The following is a 21438-nucleotide window of genomic DNA, read 5'->3' as shown; positions in this document are numbered from 1 at the left end:
CTGCAGTCCATAATTTCATCTCGAAAATGGGCAAGGGAGTGGATCTTCCTTATAGTAATTGAGTATTGATTTGAAAATAAACAGCAGCGAAACTCCCACCCGACTGACAGACCCATCTTTCGGATGGAACTGACAATAAATGGGCCCCCGGTTGGGAGGGGAAAGTTATGGATCAGGATGATACAGTCAAGCGTGCCTTTCCCCCTGCGATCTCTCTTCCAATATATATTGGATTTTAGATAACCCATTTACAAGCCCTGTCATCTAAAACCTATAGTTTTCAGCAGGAAGATGATAAGTTAGGGGCCGGGTCTCTGCCCGCACCTCTGCCGCTTACACTTCTGTGCAAATCCCAGCTGCATTTTCTAACGTGTGTATCAAACAGGAAACGGTATCAGGCACAAAACTCGGGGATGAAACCGCGACCTGACTGAAATGAAATGAGATTCCCCTGCAGTGTTCAGCAAATGTTTGATGTCTAACATAATGTATGCTCTCATAAATGCAAAGTACATCTGTCTCGCCGTGGGCAAATACCTTTATCTGAGTGTGAGGGGGAGAGAGTGGTAATGGTTCAACAGCTCAGTGAATCGACATAATACGAGGACTCTAACACTTATGTCAGGCCGGCCGTTAACCTCGGCGTAATCACTGTTGAACTATATGTTCACACGCCCCCAACACTTCCCCCCCGGGAGCCCGCGCTCGGCGCTAACGATATACAAATGTGCCATTCGTTTTCATTAGCCGCCACTTCACTTTTGATTCGGGGGAAGCGGCGGAGCTGCGTCCGGGGCGGGGGGGGGGGGGGGGGGGGGGGGGGGTTAGCCGAATGACCTCTAGGTTCCGATCGGGCTGACGAACAGGGAGATGCGGGGCTCAGTTCATTTCACCGGCTGCCCTCGGAGTGCGAGAGGTCATGTCAGAGCGCGGTTGCCACCACGCTATTGTATTGTTATTCACACCTGCCTAATGACTCCTGATTATCATTCACATGCTAATGCTCCATTCGTTATCGGCGTGACCCGCGTCGGGAGCATTATGAACCCCTTATCTATATTTATCTCGTCAATTATTGATTGCCTTTTTCCCGCCACACGTCATTATTAATTTGACTTGCTGTGTCAAGCTCACTGTTAATCATATTATTAAACAGATATGGGGGAGATAAAAATCAATTTTCCATTATCCTTGAGGTTTGTTTTTTTCCCCACATCCATCCGGCTCTGCGGAGGGGACTCAAGAGATCGGCTATGCATGACTGAGCAGATCCAGAGCCCTGCAGAGTAAATAATCATCTAATATGGGTTTAATGGGAAAGCAGTGAAAAGATGGAAGTGGTGTCTACAGTTCTTCTCGAGGTAAGATGATATAATATAATGTAATTTTCAGATGTTTCACCGAGCTGCTGTTATATTTACCCTGGTCTTACCACAGTATGAGAGCTGAGAGATTTCATCCCTAGCATCAACGCTCACTCTATCAGGCTTCATAATATGGAATATATAGCAAAGTATGACTCAGACGCAGGTCAGAAAGACAAGAAACCTGAAGAGCAGTTAGCCAGTGGAAGGTAATGGCGCGAGGTGCGAGAGGGTACAAATGGCCAAGGAAGGACACTTCACCCAGATGATGGGGTTGACGGATTCTGGCACAAGGCTCCTTTGATGCATTGACATTGGAGGGCCTGTAAAAGCCATAGTATAAAATACAGAGGCGATCCCAGGCTTTTTGAAGGCGGAAAAGTCGTAGCCGTGACGAGGGAGACACAGAAACACTAATTGGATTCATCTACCTGGGTTCAATAAATGAACACAAGGGGGATCCATCAGGGGGGACAGGGGTCACAGCGGGGTGGGTCACTTTCAACTTGAGAAAAGTACCTGCGCTGATATAACATTGATGCAACTTTTTTTGTTTTTTTAAAAGCACCCACTGAATCCATGTTACCTTTTTTGATTTATGGATTCCTTATGATGATTTCAATGGACACAACCCATCTATACCAGAGCCAAGCGTGCATTACTGACCAATCAAATGTCATCAAATACTTTTGTACTCTTACTTCTGGGCAGCGCAGCGAAGCTTTAATTAGCCATTTGATTAATTGCTCATATAGAAATATTGATTTGAGTTGCTTCAAGGACTTAAGTCAAGTCTCAAGACGTAACTTTTCTGATTTATGTCTCATTTGAGTCCATGGCTCTAGTCGCCAGACTCTAATTTCCAGAACTGATCACAACTTGGATCCTATTTGTCGAACTTAAAGGGATTGTGTAACAGCACCTGAACATGACATTTTTCGTAAGGAGCAATTCAAAAATTGAACTCGTAAAGGATATTTCCAAATCACTCAACTGCTTCTCACAACACAAATGCGAGAGCACTGAGAACTTAGGCGGCTGTCAGTGCAAAGTCCTGATGACAGACTGATGAACCCTAGTGCAGGTAAAAGCCCATCCCACGACTTCCCTATGCGTTTGGGGGGGAAAAAATGACACGTACGGTTGGTGATTCATTTCACGCACAGCGGGACTGAGGTTTGATTCTCATAGTCTGCATCCAGCCAGACACTATTTAGGGATGCTGTAAGAAAAGCTCTTTAGACGGGCTAATCTTTGGCCCGCTGACAGCTCTGTCCTCTTCCAAAATGAACACAAATTCCCCGAGACCAGCTTCTCCTCCGGCTCAGATCAATATGGCTCTGATAAGGAAGGACATCTTCCAGGAGCCGCGGGGCATGAGGAAGGGCTCTGACATATCATGATTTGGGCTTTAATTACGTGGCACATGCAGCTGACTCTCGGCGCATGTATAAACGTGGGTGTTGCTTGTGTTTGTACTTGCAAGGATGTGTGTGCCTGCGAGGCCCTTCTCAATGTGATTGATTACAGGACACACACACACACACACTTGGTGTTGTATAAGCAAGGCTGGCGCACTGAAGTATATGAGCAGCCATGGATTTATTTTTAATGAAAAAGTGCACATGATCTCTTGTGCAAACATTGACGCTATTGTGATTTAGGATTCCCGAAAATCCGTCTGGGTTCTGATTATTGTGCAATGCGGTCATCTGATATTTGAAACTGAATTAGTGCCGACCACACACGGAGCGTTCAAACACAAACTCTGCAAAAACACTGCTTATATTCTGTGTACTTTTTTACGGAAACAACAGGAAAATTGCCCGTGACGGGTACATTATTTTATATGACGTTATTTTATTGTGACTAAAACATATAGGCTCCAACAATGTTAAAGGTGAAGATACTCCAAGTAAGAGTAAGCAAACAAATGTTTATATGAGATAAAAAAAAACTACCAAATTACCAAATCCTGTCTGCATAATCATAGTGTATGTAAGTATGATTGCCTTTTCTAAAAGTTTGGTCTAATTAAACTTATCTTGCGTTAATAAAACACAGAAAATAAACATCAACCCATATATTGTATTGCCTGCTGGCGAATCCATACACTTACTATATGACATATTTTAGTTTGTTCGCATTTTTGATGTCAACCTGTGCTCAAATTGACACACATGGAAAACTACACACTGTTATGATGTTGATAGATTGCACATATATATGTGATCCTTTAGTTTAACTCCCCATCATGCTGCAGGACGCTGGCTCGCATGGTGAAATTTGAAATAAATGACAGAGGGGAGTGAGCCAGTCGCCCTCCCAGCCCACAGGGCCCTCACATTAATAGCTTTCTACGTGGGGATCAATATTGTTAAGTTGTGTTTAAATAGATTATAACATTCAAAATTAGCCTGCCCCAGGGTCCAGCACGTGCTCGTGGAATAACCAAAGCAGAGCCGCTCCGCTCTGTATGTCTTTTAAAGAAGAGGTCGCCGTGTGTTTGCAGATGTATGGATTTTATAAAGGCTGAATCATACGACTCTTGGCCAATATTGTGCAATAAAGTGGAGAGGAGGACCAGTCGATCCAAGGATCCCAATTCCTGGCTTAAACCAAGCATATCTCAAGAAACCAACAAGGTAGGTGTGGTAATTATTCTTTTTGTTTTTCTTGACATCAAGAGATGGGTTGGCTTACCCTATACCCAAACCTGTTCAAGTCTTATTTGCACTATCAAACCTCTTCTGTTGCCCCAGGTGATACAGGTAATGAAAACAGCTTAATTTGGATTGCACAATCCTGCTTTCTCCAGGTAAGGAATGCTTCCAGAGCTGATTTTAACTTTATTGCCAGTTTATAGAGCCATTCATGGACTTCCTCCATTTTAAATTAGAGACCTCTTGACCCCATGAGGAGTCATTGTGTCTGTCCAGTCAAGGCTCAACGACCTAGAAGGTCTATAGATAATTTTACTCTTTATAAAAACATGTTTAATCACATGATTTTTCATGATGATGATCTAATGCGGATGGTTCACTTGAAGGTGTGATTGCACAGGTGTTTGTTTCACACAAACAGACTTCACTTATCACATCACACAGGTTGTTTTCATTGGAGCCCTTAGTGCTTTGTTTTGCCAATAGACCCTGAGTAGAACATGGCTCATTCATTGTCTCAAACCTGAAACTAAATATGTTTTACAAGGCTAATCCATTTCTGACGGCTCTGCTTGTTCTTCCAGCATAATAGGACCCTGAGTCTCTTTTCTTTTCTAGCTGCGAGCGAGAATGTGTCTGTGTGTGTGTGTGTGTGTGTGTGTGTGTATGTGTGTGTGTGTGTGTGTGTGTGTGTGTGTGTGTGTGTGTGTGTGTGTGTGTGTGTGTGTGTGTGTGTGTGTGTGTGTGTGCGCGCGCGCGCGCGTGTGTGCGGGTGTGTGTGTGTGTGTGTGTGTGTGTGTGTGTGTGTGTGTGTGTTAGTGCGAGAGCTTCTATCCCGCAGCCTTCGCCAAATCCATTTGACTTCACACAGAAGTTCATTTATTACATCTTTAATAAGCCCTTTTATTATGTATGCTTATGAAGATCCTAACAGAGATGTAAGGTAATGTAATTCTGCTTTCTTAGAAAGCCAATGAATCTCCAGAACTTTTATATTTCAAAGAAAAACCTGTTCCAGCTGAGTCTGGTGTTTCATTATCATGAAACTGTTCATTTGGTTTAATAAACTAAATTGGATTCATCTTACTTACCCCATATACTCACCATGAAGATAGTTGAGCGTTGTCTGGCAATATTATGAATAAAAGCTATTAATGAGTCGCTGGAGGGTTTTTTTGTTTCCTCGTATGTCAAATAAAGCATTTTGATTATATAATGATGCTTTCTCCGGATGATACTTCCGCAATCAGATCAAACTTCCTCTCAGAGCCTGAAATGGGCCTAACATGGATTTCATGTGTGCTGGAGGTGGAGGCATAATGGGAAATTTTTGTAGTGGAGAGCTGGTGTGCTGATAAGTGGCAGATAGAGGTTTTACACTTGGCCGGAGCATATCGGTAATAGCTCCTGGAGCAGCAGCGTATTGACTCCAGTGGAGGAGATGTAGGAGTGGAACGAGGAAACGCGTGTGTGTGCGTTTGAGGAGGGCGACGCCCAGCTGTGGAAGAGTGCAGGTCTACGGGGAAGAGTATCTGCCACAGAACAGATGTCCCGGTCACAGAGGCTGAGGGTGCACTCACACTGCCCATTTTTCTTTCTTTTTTTTTTTTTATGGAGGGTAAGAGGATGGACTGGGTGGAGAATATATTCTGGTGCTTAACTAGATTTATTCAAGTTGACAGTGTGTAAGTTGCGCAGGCCACAGTTAATAGTAGTTAAAGGGATGTGCAGTGTTTATGTGTGTAATCGTTTTAGAAGGGCACAGTAGAGCCACAGGACAACAAGAAAGCATTTAAAGGGGCAGTACGTGATTTTGGAGAATGATTGTTTGCTGGTGACTCTTTGACCACACTGGTCGGGGCTCGAACCCGCGGCCTCGGCTATGGAAGTTCACGTCTGTAACAAATCAACCATTTGCTGAAAAAAAGGTAACAGACATTGACATGGTATACATTTTTTATGTGGTATATTATATGAATGCAACATCGAAAGCATTCGAAAATGGCAGAAATAGCCCAAGACTCCTACGGTTAACCGTGTGCTCATTAGTCTCCGTTTTTGAGCGCCTCAGTCTCCCTCTTGAGTGGACTGACCTTTTTCAAGTAGGTAGACAATACAGACACAATACAGTTAATGAGTTTTGTAACCATCTTGGTGGGAAACCGTGTCTTTGTGATGTCTTGTTTTTCACACTTGGCTACTTTCTTTTGACCCTTACATATTTTTTTATTTGTGCTTTTTATGTTGCTGAGAATTAATCAGTGGTTCTTCAGTGGGATCAGAACCCTGAACTCAGAAAGTCATGTTTGCAATTACTAAGACATTTTAACAGTAAAACTTTATATATTTTTTTAAATTTTAACTGTAGTTGTTGGTTTTTGGATCATGTCTTTATTCCTCGAGCTCTGCTCTGTAGTTTATTTGTACATGCTTTGGGTGCGGCCGTCATTGAATCAATATTACTATTGAAAGCTTCGCAGAGTTGATTATTCCCATTGATCCAGCATATTGAAAAAATTAATTTCTGTCCCTCGTAACTGGATCACAGTGTTGCACAGTCAAAGGTTGTGAAGGTTCCTGTAATCCCTCTTCAAGTTTCTTGAGGTTTGAAATGTCTAAATTAGTTCATTAAAACTTTTTTTTCACCCCTTCCGATGAAACTGCAAACACATTAGAGTCAGCACTTCATCCCGGGGCCCTTAAGCACACACTGTCCAGAAGTGCAGCCATTTGCACTTTTTATAAGCTTTATCCCCACCTAGTTATTCTAAGATCTGCCGCTAAATTTGTCTCTCATTCCCTCTCCCTAAGCTTAAGCCGTCAGCCCAGTAATACAGCTTCAAGAGCACATCTCCTGCCGACTTATTTATTTATATATGTGTCTGCCTTTTGGTTAGGGCCGCCATACTGCCAGGGCGCCGCACAGTGTGTGAGACGAGCAGGCAGAATGTTTTGCGTTACTTCACACTGCTTAAGTCGCTGTGGTATAGCTTATCTGTAAAGCACCCTGTTTGATGCCAGCCAAGGTCATTTTGATAAGTTGAAAATGCATCCACTGACGGGTTCACTGTATCTATCTGCACATGGTTAAGGACGGGCATATGTATATCTGTCTGAGAAGAGAAATACATCTTTATTTATGCAGAACAAAACCGGAAACACTGTGGCGTCGACAAGTGTGTCGTCTCTTTATGAACACACAATTCCATTCTACCTAGTGAAACTGTCTTTTTAAAAAATTATATTTCACTGTTTTCTCAGAGTAAAACATTCTGAATAGTTCACACAGAGTTGAAATGTCCAAACTGTGCTTCACTCACATCTGTCATGCTGTTAGTTATTTCTGATGAGTGAACGATGCAACTTGACACAGAAATCCATTTGTTCCTGCGAGAGCCAATCTGTGTGTGTGTGTGTGTGTGTGTGTGTGTGTGAGTGGGCACGCACGCGTATGACACCCTGTAACATTTTATTCTCACTTTCTGCACATTTCAAGGTTTATCTTCCTCTAACATGCAGAGGTGGAGTTCTTCCAGCCGGCAGACAATTGTGTTTCTGTGTTTCACATCTCATGCTGTTTCCAGCCCACTGTCATAAACCAGTAAGGTGATATTTGGGTAACTACAGGCTGTGAGGTGGAGCACCAGATTCCACCAGAGCGCCCGGAGTCAGCAAAGGGGAGGGACGTCATGATGTGTCAGCTGGCATCACATCATGTTTGGCTCGCAGCGAGGCAAGGGTCTCCGGCCAAATCAGTTCATATAATAGACAGGATGAAACACAGCAACCTCAGTCAGATGCAGTCGTCTCTACGCTTGGACACAATGGGGGCTGCATGTTGGCCTGATGTTTTCATGTTTGTCTGCGTGAGCACGCCAAAAATGTCCCCCAGATTGTACTAAAGTACGGGAAAAAAAACTAAATGCTCGCAGGATCAAGCTATGAAAATCAACTTGGAGTGATTTTTAGACGTTCTGCAGATATGTGATCTTTTGCTGTCCCGGCTCAGAAACAGAGTCCAGTCGGAGGTGAAACTTGTCCCTTGGGACCAACGGTCAACTGAAATGGGGTTTAACAGGAAGAGAAAAAGAGTGGCGACCAATGAAATGCAAAGGTGCATTGTTCCCCCCATGTGAGAGAATATAAGCACAACCTAGAGAGTCTTTTAGGGGCCGAAATAAGGGAAACACCGAAAAACAAAGTAAGGATTACACTTAAACTGTATTCCAGAAAAAAAATCGAATAAAACTTCACTGTAACCACATTTTATTTGCAGAATTATTTAGTATCCAACTATAGCCCAGCCTGTCGCTATGTGATGTGATAATAAAAGTTTAAAAGATACAATCCATAAAATAAATAAGTAGCCTGACTATTAAAACTGAACCTTGCTTTCACGTTCAGACTCAAATCGATATTGGTCACTCACTGCTAATGTAGCCCCACATATTCATCCATCTATCTATTCATCACGTCATCTACAGTCGAGCAAGCGATGTCAGTGCAGTGCGTGCGCATTCATTGACTCCGGCCAGCAGGGGGCGCTGTTTTCTGCCTGACCTGTTGAGGCTCGGTGGAGTGGTCTGGCAATTAATGTCCAAAACTCCAACAACCTGTTGGATGCGTCGATAGACAGCTGACAAGTTGAACACAACGTTGTTTTTTTCATCCCCTCATCACAGACGAGCTGGTGTTATGTGACCGCATTGTTGTTGTTTTTTTTTAAGCACGTTTCCGCTGCCAACAACCAACCAGCTACGGAATATGGCGGGGCACCCGGCGGCACCCGGGGGCACCCGGGGGCACGGACACGGACACGACACCGTGCGGCTGCGGACTGTTCCAGGATGTTTTTCGGCGCGGAGACGCACCGGAGGGCGGTGTCTCATGAGCAGGTAGGCTCTCGGACTCTGCTGCTGCTGTACCTGTGTGTAACCGTGTGGGTTTGATTGGTGTCGTGCGCAGAACATGGCTCCTGCTGCGCACTGGCCGTTACAACGACGTCACCGTGGTCGCTTAGCTCGGGCGGGGACTGATGCTGCTGGTTTGTTGAAGTGGTGACAATATTAGTATTCTGGCTTCAGTGGTTGTGTCGTGTGTTCCTCAGTGTTGTTGTGTTGTTGTCTTATTCACGCTGCAAACTTTTCATACTTGTCCAACATGATGGAGAACTTCCTGTCTCTCGACTTCCGGGTAGTGCATGGCGCGCTCGCGCGGCGTAACGGGTGCAAATGAATGGACTATATTTACACTTTAACAATTTGCACTTTTCTAGTCTTATTGACCACTCAATTTTTTTCTCCCAGTAACAGGTTTTAATAAAAAGAGGAACAATATATTTTTATTGCGTATTTTCTGAGTGAATAAAAGAACGACAGTGGACAAAATGTTTGGCACAGCTGAGATTCATGTAACACAACAGGCTAAACAAAAAACAATAATGAGCTGAACACTTTCAAACAAAAGTGACCTTTACACTAATTTGTTTGTAAATGTTACCTTTCATTTTATATTTAATTATTTATTTATTTATAATTAAACGGTTTATTCATCAGGCGCTTTTCTCCTCTTTTTGATCGCGCCGCACTGTGCTTTTGTTTTCCCATTTGTCCTCTGCACAAAAGCCACTAATTAAAGATCTTCCGATATGGTAATCATCAATAGAGAGTGGCCCATAAACAGAAACCAACACAAATGAATGATGATAGACCTCTTTGAGCATCTTGCTCTGACATGACATGAATCCGTCAGCAGATTAAAACGGGCTCGCAGGCCTCAACAACAACAACAACAGCAACAACAACGACAACGAGTCAGACTGAGCCGAACCGTGATTAGGATCCAAAAAATAGTGATGTGAAGCCCAAAGGAAAGTGAGCAAGCTTTTCTTCTGATGGAGTTTCCTGCCTCCAGGGCCCCGGAATCAGCCAGTTGTATCACTGATGATGTTAGATGAGCCACTCAGAGTGATAACTTTCAAGTGATTGGTGGGGGGGTCAGGGGGGCGGTGGGGGGCCAATGAGATGTTTGTTTATTGAGGAGCCAGGTGCAGATAACGGGGGCCATTAATGATTGGAAGTTGATTACAAGTCAGTTCTGCAGCGTGACGCTTCACAGTTTAATCAAGAACAAAAAAGTTAATGGGTGCAGTTTCACATTTGTTTCGGCATTAATATCTAGGTTAGCGTTTGTCATTGGCTTGTGCGGTACAATATCTTTTGTATGGATCACCTTCTCGTTTCTGTCGCGGATGGTGGCGCGTTTCGGACAAAGCAGGCAGACACGGATTGGGGGGGGAAAGGAGGAACAGGTTTTAATTGAGGTAGTGCTGAGCAGAGGCAGGCTGGGGAGTGATGGCGGTGAAGATGATTCTGACGGTGAGACGAAGGTAGTGTGGAGGGAGGCAGCACTGGAGGGGGAGCCAGCTGATGAGCGCTGCGTGGCCTGTGGAATGAGTCTGTTTCGGCGGGATCCGATCCCGGATCTCTGCAGGCAGGAGAGAAGGACGCCGAGTTAGTTCTTAGCTCAACGAGACACAGGAAGAAACTAAACCTGTAGTTTAGTGGCCGGTGATTCAACACCATAGTGTTACTGGTATGATAATCTGGCGATGCCGCGTCTCTGCGAGGTCCACGTCTTAATGCTGCCAGAGTCTGATGAGGATGAGTGGAACCTGTGGCTGCCTCCACAGGCGACGGCGATGAGCTGCTGATTACGAGGAAGAATACACAAACACCCACACACATCACAAAACAGATACACACAGAAACATGGAATCTCCCGGCGTCACAGCCCAGCCCTGGCAATTTCACTGCAGTGCCGAGGCAAAAAGGACCACAGAGATTTGAACTTCTATGGAACTGGATATCTTATCTATCTGGATATATAGTCATTTCTGATTTAGTTCATGGTTTATAGTTTATGGCTAATTTGTGTAAGTCTGCTATCTACGGTAGTACGTCCTTGATCACTATGAAGAACATCACATGTTATTTGTAAGGGTGATGTTTCAAATAGCCACGTTGAGCAAGTGAGCATCTGCTGAGGGAGGAGCCTATTTGGATGACACTGCTTCAGAAATTTTGTTAATAAAGTCAAATTTAGACACATTTACACTCCAGAAGCTCCAGCTTACGTTCCCAATGGTAATGTTCCTTTTATCAAAACTCATCAGCCAGTCCCCGTCTTCACAACCTTTACTCTTCTGGATGTCCAAGTTTGAATTGTGTCTGGATTTGACATTGGAATAGTAAAGTTAATGAACCCTTAAAATGTTAATACTGGAAATCAACCTTTAGAAATTGTTGTTTAAAAATGACAAAGAAGGAATTCAGACCACAAGAGATCAGATAGATGGTTTTTAAAGTGAAATGTTTCAGTGATATTTATATTTCATCATTGATTATTCAGGTGTGATTCAATATCACAATTAAGGGTCCAGTTCCCTTTAAAAATGCAAATCTGGTTGGTGTTTGTGCACCTCCACAGGCAGAATTCACACTATGCAGTGTGTCATGTTACCGAGTTTGGATGGTGTCTTTAATGAGCACTTTTCTTTTTGCTGAAACTGTCAAGCTCTGTGCTCTAAGGGTTGAATATAATCATTCTCCACCAATTTGAAATAATGAAATATGAATGCTAAATGTTAAACAAGTGGCCTCCTGGGAATCCCTACAAGATTGTACCTGACATATGTGATGTGTACACACACACACACACACACACACACACACACACACACACACACACACACATGCACACTGTGCAGATTAAACCCTATTAATGCAAACTCAAAAGCCCAAGTGACATCTCCAGCAGCGTAATGAGAAATTCAGAAGGAATCTGATTATCAACTGCAAATCTGTTGTAATGCCAGTAATCAGAGAAGGTGGTGCAGTGGAGAGAGAACAGAGAAGAGAAGCCAGCAGCGAGCCTGAGCACTAATTAAAATACCTGCAACATGTATCCTGCCATCTTTTTTACATGTTGACAAAGATGCCAAGGCCCCAAGGAGAATCCATTCCTCTGCCACAGAAAGAGATTCTGACTTAATGCTGCTTATTGTCGAGTCCACCTGCTTATTTGGCGTAAATGACTGATGAATAAACATTACATCCTTTTTGCTTTTTAAAAATTCCAGTGTTTTTAATTGTGGCAGCTTGAAATCTGTGACATCACTCACCTCAAATAAGTGTCCCAATGTCAGAGAGTGTGAGTGCAAACAAAAATGATAATCGCGCTCATGATAGTCTTGTCTACTCAGGTTTGCAGGGTTAGTCACACAATTAACTTATCTTCCTTGATGAAGTAATTAAGCAGTGCGGGACTGTTCACTATTCACATAATTGAGGGTGAATAATGAGGAAGAGGAACACAGTCTCTTGGGAAGGAGAAAGATGGAGGAAAGATCACAGATTGGTAATTACGACACAGGACACTTGATGGATCCTGTAGGAGAAATGTTGTTGTGCCACTTACGGCACAGTTCCATCTCGGTGATATAAGAGTGCGGCAGTAATGGGATGACCTGTACTCATACTCTATTCTTAATAAACTACCTATGTGTGACTAAACCAGGCCAGAGTAGATTTATTTAATACACAGAAATAGATCTGATGATACACAAGCCGCCCATTAGTCCTTGTGTATTTACATAAAGTTCCATAAGTTTCTGAGTAGGCGCCTGGCTAAAGGTCAGATGTCACCTGGTTGAGATCTCACAGTATTTTTCTTGTTGAAATAGAAAGTTATTTTTGCTGCATTACAATGAGAACGTTTGCATCCTTCACACTGTCTCCTCTAGACTAAATTAAAGAGAAAGAAAGTTGGAACTCTTGCAAGCTTAAGGAAATGAATAAGGGCAAACAGATGAAATGGCATGTGACCTCATTACACTGTCAGGAGATTTTGGAATAACTTCCCAGGTTGTTTTTTACTTCTTTTTTTTTATCCCAAAAGAAATAATACTGACAACAATCACATGATTGTTTTCCCACATTTATTTTTTCAATTTTGTTGATATTAACAGTTAGGGAGTAAAACATTTCTGATACCAATATATTAACATAAACATATGTGTGTGTGTGTGTGTATATATGTGTACAGGCTCATATTAACCAAAATTATTATTATCGACCAGCCAATATATCGATATTTAATTTAACCAGGAAGGATTTGGCTCTGGAGGACGTATTTTTTGTTGATAGTTTTCTCAAAGTGCATGAATCCCATTACAAACAACACAGAGAGACCGCGTACGGTCAAGTGCAATCAAAGTTATAATACTGATGCACATCTCGTGAATTTCTCATTATGATTTTAGTCCTCTGTTTACCTTTTATCCGAGTGTAACGATGGACTAATGAAGCAGCATTTACATAATGTCATGCGATGGTCTTAAGTTGAATTATTTAAATGAGGCAGATACAAGGCCTGGTTTTATGTCAATATGAGACCTTGAGAGCTCAGTGTGGATCTATAAATGTGTGCAGAACAGGAATTCGATGTCTGCTCCAGCCCTTCTGCGCTAATGTTGGTTTAATGTGCAGGACTGTGGCACCGTAGGTGTTATCAGGACCATTATGTCTCCCAAAAAGACTGCATCTATCTCCTCTACATTTTCTGCACGGTGAGCACATGAATGCAGCAAATCAATACAGAGAATGGCTATCATGAGAAGCCGCTCGAGCGATGGTGAAAAGTGCGACACGGCAAGCGGCGCTCGCTATTTAACGGAACATACACGGCCTGCTTATGCCTTGCTCAATTTATTGACTGCTGAGAGAAATCAACAGTGGCAAGCAGCTTAGCCGCTCTCTCATCCCATAATAGACTCCATTCATAGAGGCTTTTTATTCTGCGCGCGGTGCAAGGTGACAAATGGACATAATGTCTGCCAGCCTGCCTCTGAATTTATTTGATTTTTTCCCCTTCCTCTTTCCTCCTCCTTGTCTTCCCTTCACTTGTGATGCTCACTGATGTATCCTGTCTCTCTCAGCTACCCAGTGTAAATTCACCCTGCCTGTATTGCTGTTTGTAACCTTCACACTGCCAGGAATGGTCTGTGTATGCAAACCCCAAAGAGCTGTCTTTGAGTCATCCTTGAATAACTTGAACACAGAAAACGGGAAGGAAAGGTTTAAAATAAGGGTTGACATGTGATAAAACAATGAATAACACATTGTGCAAGTTGAGAGAGTAGAACGGAATAAAGTAATAGAGTAGAAGTTTGTGGGTAATAACATATAGTCCATGCACTGCATCATCGTTTTCAAAACCAAACATGTTAAGCGGAAAAGATAATAATGTTGATAATATACTGTACATCAGATTGTAATGTGTTTATAGCTACAACAGTAAAATCATCTGACACAATTTTATTATATATAAACAAATACTGTATATTAACTGCTTTTCAGAAGTTAAGCAAAACACCATCAAGCAACCAGTTCTTGTTTACTCATTAAATAAAAAAGTGGAATAAAGTCAGAATGATCATAATTCTATATGAAGATGCAGGGCATTAATGATAAGAGCATTTTACTACGGGTGTAAATAAATATTTCAGCATTAGCTGCTGCGTGTCGATAATCTATCACCAAAGATGGGATGCTCCCGGCGGGAAGATAATTCACCAGTTGTGGCTCCTGAGCAGCAGATGATCTATACAGTCCTGGAAAAGGTTATTTATCGCTTTCATAATTAAATTTGGTATCTTGGTGGAGAGGCTGTCGAGCCATGATTAATCAAAGTCCCACTGGCCAGAGCTGGAGAGGGCCAAGTAGCAGGTGCTGCTCACTCCAGACTGGAAACGCTGCTGCTCTCTGCGGCGGGTGCACGCAAGCATGTCGCTCAGGTTTCTGCCGGTTTGAACAAAGGACCAGCCTTAAAAAATACCGGATGTGCGCCCTGAGCTAGATGCATGAAACTCTTGTCTCCACAAATGAAAAGAAATATGCACCGGCATTAATTCTGTCACATTTAAAAAAAACTGTGTGCGCCGCGGCTAAAACCATTAAGTCGGTGAATCAATCAATTGTCAATCATCAGAAAATTAATCGTCAGCTATTTTAAAGTCAGTTAATCATTTGAGTCAGTTGTTGCAAAGCAAATTAATTGATGATGAAAATGATCATTAGTTGCAACACTGTTCTTTTTCCCTTGCTCTTATTAATTGTAATGTCCTCCCAGAGTTGGACAAAATGTAATTTAGTCATGCTCTTAATCAGCTGTTTGAATATCAGCGTCACTGTCGGATCCATCACTCCGAAAAAATAAAATAAATAACAGCAAAGAAGCAGCCATCATAAGCTCTCATACCACCATTAACTCAATGCACCTATAGGCCATCAAACAAATGTGGTCTAGTTGAAGGCACTTTTATTTAAACATACATTATTTATTTCATATATTGTGCCAGGCTGGCTCCATCAAATCCATACGTGACCCAAAGTTTCCAGTTCTCTGTGCATTGCCACCACCTGTCGATCACTGGGAAACAGTAATGTGTGTTGCCTCACCTACAACACGGGAAGTGCACTCATAAAAACTGCTTTGGAGCAGCAGATCCTTTAAACCTTTAAGTATTAGACTCCCTCTTAACAAAACAACAACGTTGTAAAACCTAAGCACTGTTTGAAAACAGGCTCCTAAAACCAGAGTTTTAGGATATATCTTGAAATGTTTGCAATGATATAAAATGTAGGGAAATCAGCACTTCCTGACATGAGGAAACTGGAACCACAGGATGTTTAATCTTAAAACAATTATTGATTTGATAATTACAATATCAATATATTTTTATTAGGTTATGAAATAAAATATAAAAGTTTAAAACGGAACAAAAAAAGACCGGAACCAGTAAATCAGTTGATTTATCGACTACTTGAGGAGTCGTTTCAGCGGCAGCAAATATGAGATTGTAAAACCATTATTATTGCGGCAGTCCCTCGTTCGAAGAGAACTGTATTGCCCTGTTGGACGAGCTCGTGTTTTTTTCACTTTAGATGGATGAGTGTGTGAATAATAAACATTTCCATTCATTGATTAAATGTTACCCGTCCAACAATACGAGACACAAAGCGAAGGATGGCGGTGTGCTTGTTATCATCAAGGAGCCTTTTAACCACAATAATGCATCTAATGAATATGAATGGGAGCGTCAGACTTTGAAAGGTGACGGAGATCCAGCGCTGGCTCGCCACCACATTAGTGTCACTGTAATGCGTAAAGCGGCGAGTCACCATGTCAACAGTGTGGAGAGGGGATGAACCGACTGTAGGACAACACAAAGTCAATATCCGTGTTAAGCACAAAATGAACAAGGTGTTTAATCCTATGTCCACAACAATAGTCTGCTCCATCACATTGCTTCACCCGAGCCGCTGTTCAATTTACCTCCTTCTGCCGCCAGCCCCGAGGCACAGGCAGAGGGTGTCTGGGTTTCATTAGACCCAGCTTTGTGTGTGAGAGAACATGTGATCCGAAGCTATATGGATTACTCTGCGCGAAAGCCGTTCCCGGACTTGTTTTGAAAGGGCTCAAATTGGCAGAGGTAGTGGGAAATGTGACAGCTCCAGTGACGAGTTGGTCTGATGATCATCGGCTCACTTCCCTGACAAATGCGATTAAAACGCAGCCGTTATGTAAAGTTGGGATTAGCGAGGTTTTCACAATCTCCGGTAAAAAATAGGACAAATTGAGTCCTGGAGCTATATCCTGAGTGTTTATGTTAATCTACAGTGGTACAGTACGGGACCTGAGCTAAGCAGGGTACCCGCGGGTCTTTCATCTTCACCTCGATGCTGCAGTCAGCATCTCGACTTGGATATTCAAAGTGAACAGGTACAGTGCAGATGAGGAATTTTTGTATGGTTCATCAGCATCGTGTACGATGGCTGACAGTCATCACGTCATCGTTGAGCCCCGAATCGTGATCCCGCTCCTCAGTGTCATCGTCCATCATGATGTTTCATGTCATCATATGCAAATTCAGTAGACATTGCCCAACCCCAATAGAGAACAACAGGTTGACATTTGCTGGAAACGCGGTTTCTGAGTAGTTGCTCGCTTTTACTTTGTTTGTAGATGGAATAAAATAAATATCTCACTTTGACAAGCAGCTGCAGTAGAAACCTCTTCAGCCACTAGTGGTGTAACAGGAAGTTGGTTGGTTCATTAAATTGTGTTTGGCTCCAAGCCCGAGCAGTTAAGGACATTTGATACGAAAAACTGTGGAAAATTGATGTTGTATGATTAGTTGTGTGGATGGAGGCCATCTGCCTGGTGGTATGGGAAGCTTTTGAAAGCCTGAGCAATTTACTGTATATGCGCTAACATTTTTCTCTTACATGAACTAATCTGTTTTCTTTAATTGTGCAGTTTTCCAATTCAATGAAACAAATGCATTTTTTTTGTTCTTGGAATATCCAAATTAAAAAGTAAAATTATGACAAGGTGATGATCAGTTATAAATTCCTGGTTTTCTTTCCATGGATTATTTGACTTTCAGCTCAATTTTTTACATGGCACTTTTATTTTTATATTTACAGTTATTACATGTTCCAAATAATTTCATGAAGTAATATATATGTCTGTATATTCTGGTGCTGAATTTCCTTATGGTTTTATTCATACTTTAGTTCCAAAACGACACTGGCAGCTGCCTGTACTGAACGTACAGTATATAACTTATATCGCTTCAACGTTTAATACATTGTTGCTGTAACAGCTCACTTTCCCCACAGGCCTCATTACAGTGTCATCCGATATTATCTCGTCAGATTCCTATAGAGTCTGTATTGTGGCTTGACGTCCGTTAGCTGCCTGCATGTTGGTACACCAGAGGGTTACCTTCCTCCCTGTGTTGTCCTGTGGTTTTATCCCTCTCACCTCCTCACCTGGCTGCTGGCCTGTGGGCTGCCAGCCTCAGATGGTTAATTATGTCTTGTCTGAGCCGTGATCACCTCCCCCGGGGCCCAGCAGCATCACGCCGTATCAGAGGCAGCCTATTGAACTTCCTCCCAGCCCACCGGGGTGTGCAACTGCCTGGCTAATAACGATTCATGCAGCTGCCAATCCAGCTGAGCTGCGCCATCAATATTCCTGTCTGCAGAATAACATCAATTAAGAGACAGGGATCTGAACATTAAGACGCAGGACAAATATCACCCGCTGGGGTTGATGTTTTAAATGGCCAGAGCAGACAACTGATTGTGGAGGTGATATTTTCAGTGAAAACTGAGAGGCTTGTGATCCCGCTCAGTCAGGTACCAACACAGAGGAGTTTAGGAATAGATCAACATTTTGGGAAATATTCTGCCTGGCTGAGAGTTAGATGAGTAGACTGATGCCGCTGTCATACACTGCATGTTCATTGCCATCTGTCCGAAAGCAAATAAATCTATTTCCAAGTATGTCAAACCTTAATGGTTGTCCACGAAGAAAGAGATGTGTTATTTGTACCAGAACAATGGATACTTTGAGAAAAAAAACTTACAGTATCGGGCGTTTACAGTTGGATATCCTATACTAGAGTGATTCCTACCTACTTTTGCCCCAGGTTGTTGGTTTACATGGAAAGATTGTAGAGTTGCTCAAATGATTTGACAAACACTACGTGTGAAAAGTAGGAAAGTTAGGAATAAACAGGTCAATTAAATGTATAAATGGTCAAAATAGAGAATATAATGTGTCAGATGACTGACTTTCCTTACCATGACTGCTTGGCTCAAGACGTCCTGGGGAATAAAGAAAATGTGTTCATGGCAAACAAATAAATCTTTGTCTCTGGGACAAAAAGAGGTTTTATATTTATTATTTTTTTAATTATCGTTTAGTAAATGACAAAGTTAATTGAGGAGTCTTCTAATGCTGCTACTAGCATTTCACAATTAACAATAAAATCTCTTTCACTTTCAATCACCCTTTTTATTTATTGACAACTATTTTCAAAAACATACCATGAATTTGGAGAATTGCTACACCCCAACACATTTTCCACTTTTTGTGAAGTGGTACTCTAGATCAGGACTGTGGGGATGCATGAAACAGAAAAAGAAAAAAAGGTTTAGGATCGTCTTAATACAAGCCATGATGAACCTTTACGGTTTCTGAAATAACTTCAAATATCATTTACATCTTTTGTTACTTTTGAAAAAAACAACAACACATTCATCTTGCAGACTGATGCTATTAAAATTCATGGCACAGATTCTTAATGTGCCACCCAGGGAGCCATGTTAAGAGTCAGAGGCTGCTTTAATCATGCTGAACAGTGGGGAATGCCTCCGAGCCCCCTCTCTGTTCGTGGCAACAGCAGTGCGATCAGGGGGATGTGAGGGGAGGGGCTGGCTGCAAACCCCAGGCCCTACAGTGCAGGCCGGGGTTATTATCTGCAATTACCCTGATTACTGAGCCCTTCATTTGAATGACTAAGGTGAAATTCATTTATCCCCGGTATTACCACCAAACTGAGCTGGAGATGTTCATTAAACAAGCCTCAATTTAATCTGTCTGATAAACACAGGACACTATGAATATGATCATAGACACTAAAGTGAATGTTTATTGGCCCATTCCTTTTACTGTATTTGATGGGTGAGCATTAAAGCCTTCGTGCTCTGTTTTTCCTTCAGTCTTCAGAACTATTTTACTTAAACACAGAGAAGCCTCGTTGCATTTAATAAAAGCGCTTTCATCACCCTAGTTATGCCGTCTGTGAAAGTCAAAATCCCAAATACATGGTTGTTGCTAATTCTCCCTGCGTCTTCAGACAAATATTGCTGCTAGGGAGCACCACATCTAGTCATCAATCATATCACCTCTTTGAACCTGCTTTGCAATTTATGAAGTGCTGAACAAATGGGCCGGAGCAGGCGAGAGGCTGTTCCCATGGCCGGGGAATGTAAATCTAAGCAGAGTAACAAATTAGTCGGACCTTGCTCCTTTTTTCCTGCTTGCATACTAAAATTGCTGGTGGCGATGCAAAGCAACCCCAGGTAGACATTAAACTTGCAAAAGGTTACAGGAGAAATTTGTATTTGTAGGCAGACATCCAGAAGTTGCCGCAATTAGGAAAACTGTACTCTGTATTAATTGCTCTCCAGTTTTAGCTGGATGATTGTTTTCATTTTCTCTTCTAATATAATTTTGTAATTTCTTGTTCGAGTGGTCAAAGGAGGCCAATTAGAAGCAGCACTAGTTCCGTGTGAAATTACAGCATGAAAATATTTTATTCTTACATTGCGCGATAGACAAGTCGAGCACCTTCTACCCACAAACACAGACTGACTTTCTTGTATATATATATAAGTGTATAACAAGTGGCTACAGCACATACATGTACCATTTACAACAGTGAAGACTCATATCCATATCCACTATATACACACACACACACACACACAATAAATATTCTCATAAAACCATGAAGGAACTTTGTGGTGATACTGGGCTGAAACAAACATACATTGCCGTTCTGGAATTTTTGTTCATGTACAGTTGAGTCAAAGTTAGTGGCTGACAGCCATTCAGGCTTTCAAGGAAGTCTGTTCACTCAAAATCTTTGAGTGAAAGTGATTTAGTCATGCAGTCACTTTCTTACATTTTCTTGGATTTTTTTTTGATTTAAAGGGACATTCATGTGTTGGACTTGATTAAAAAAAGTATCTCAAGATTGATCTTCAGCAACACTCCTTCCAAGATTGAAGTTGAATGGATCAGCAGTTGTCGAAAATATCTAAATACATGCAAATAGACAAACGGAGATTTCTCCATTTATTGTTTGATTAAAAATTAATGAACTGCAATATTCATGCCACAGTTCCAAATATCCACTCATTACTTTACCAGTTTGGGTTAAAGCAAATAATTTGAGTTGACTTTATCAATCCCGGCACACCAACACCAACACCAATTGCTGATATTATTTTCTTGGGCTCCAATTTGAGATATAATTCAGGAACAAAGACAGCAGCATAAATTGTGGGCAGCCTGAGTTGGCGTGTGTTGCAAATCGGGAAAGCGGGCGGCTCATCTGTATTTTTCCCCCCCGCAGTACTTGTCATGGATGGAAATGGCATCACAAGTCTCTTTCAACATGAATACCAGCCTCATACCGATGCTCCGACCTGGTCGTGAACTTCCCGGTATCTTTGGCAAACAGACGTCCCCCTGAAAATGGCAAAATGTTTGAAATACCTCCGCTAGATTTCCTCTGTGCCATATGAGAGGAGCAGATTTTTTTTTTCGTCCCCTCAGCGTTAACACTCCCCAAACCTCACCTTTTATCTGGCAATTTAAAATTCATAAAGAGTGACTCGATGATTACTTTTACACATACTGCCTTTGACCTCCTGTCGCCTCATTATCATGACGCTGTGCAGAGGAGAACGAGCCACCGCCTCCTCTTT

The 21438-nt window shown here is 42.1% G+C and overlaps 1 protein-coding gene across 1 annotated transcript in view; it reads left to right on the top strand.

The window, feature by feature from the left end:
• Positions 1-7570: 7570 nt before the first annotated feature.
• The window catches only part of adarb2 (adenosine deaminase RNA specific B2 (inactive)), a 175021-nt gene continuing 161153 nt past the window's right edge, over positions 7571-21438 (top strand). Inside the window, exon 1 of the mRNA XM_047329914.1 lies at positions 7571-8922. The gene's annotated coding sequence lies outside the window, so the exon portion shown is untranslated. The remainder of the gene's footprint in view (positions 8923-21438) is intronic.

The sequence above is a fragment of the Scophthalmus maximus genome, chromosome 21 (genome assembly GCF_022379125.1).
Source record: "Scophthalmus maximus strain ysfricsl-2021 chromosome 21, ASM2237912v1, whole genome shotgun sequence".
NCBI classification, from domain to species: domain Eukaryota; kingdom Metazoa; phylum Chordata; class Actinopteri; order Pleuronectiformes; family Scophthalmidae; genus Scophthalmus; species Scophthalmus maximus.
The sequence above is the reverse complement of the archived record's forward strand: the minus strand, read 5'-3'. Positions and strand labels throughout refer to the sequence as shown.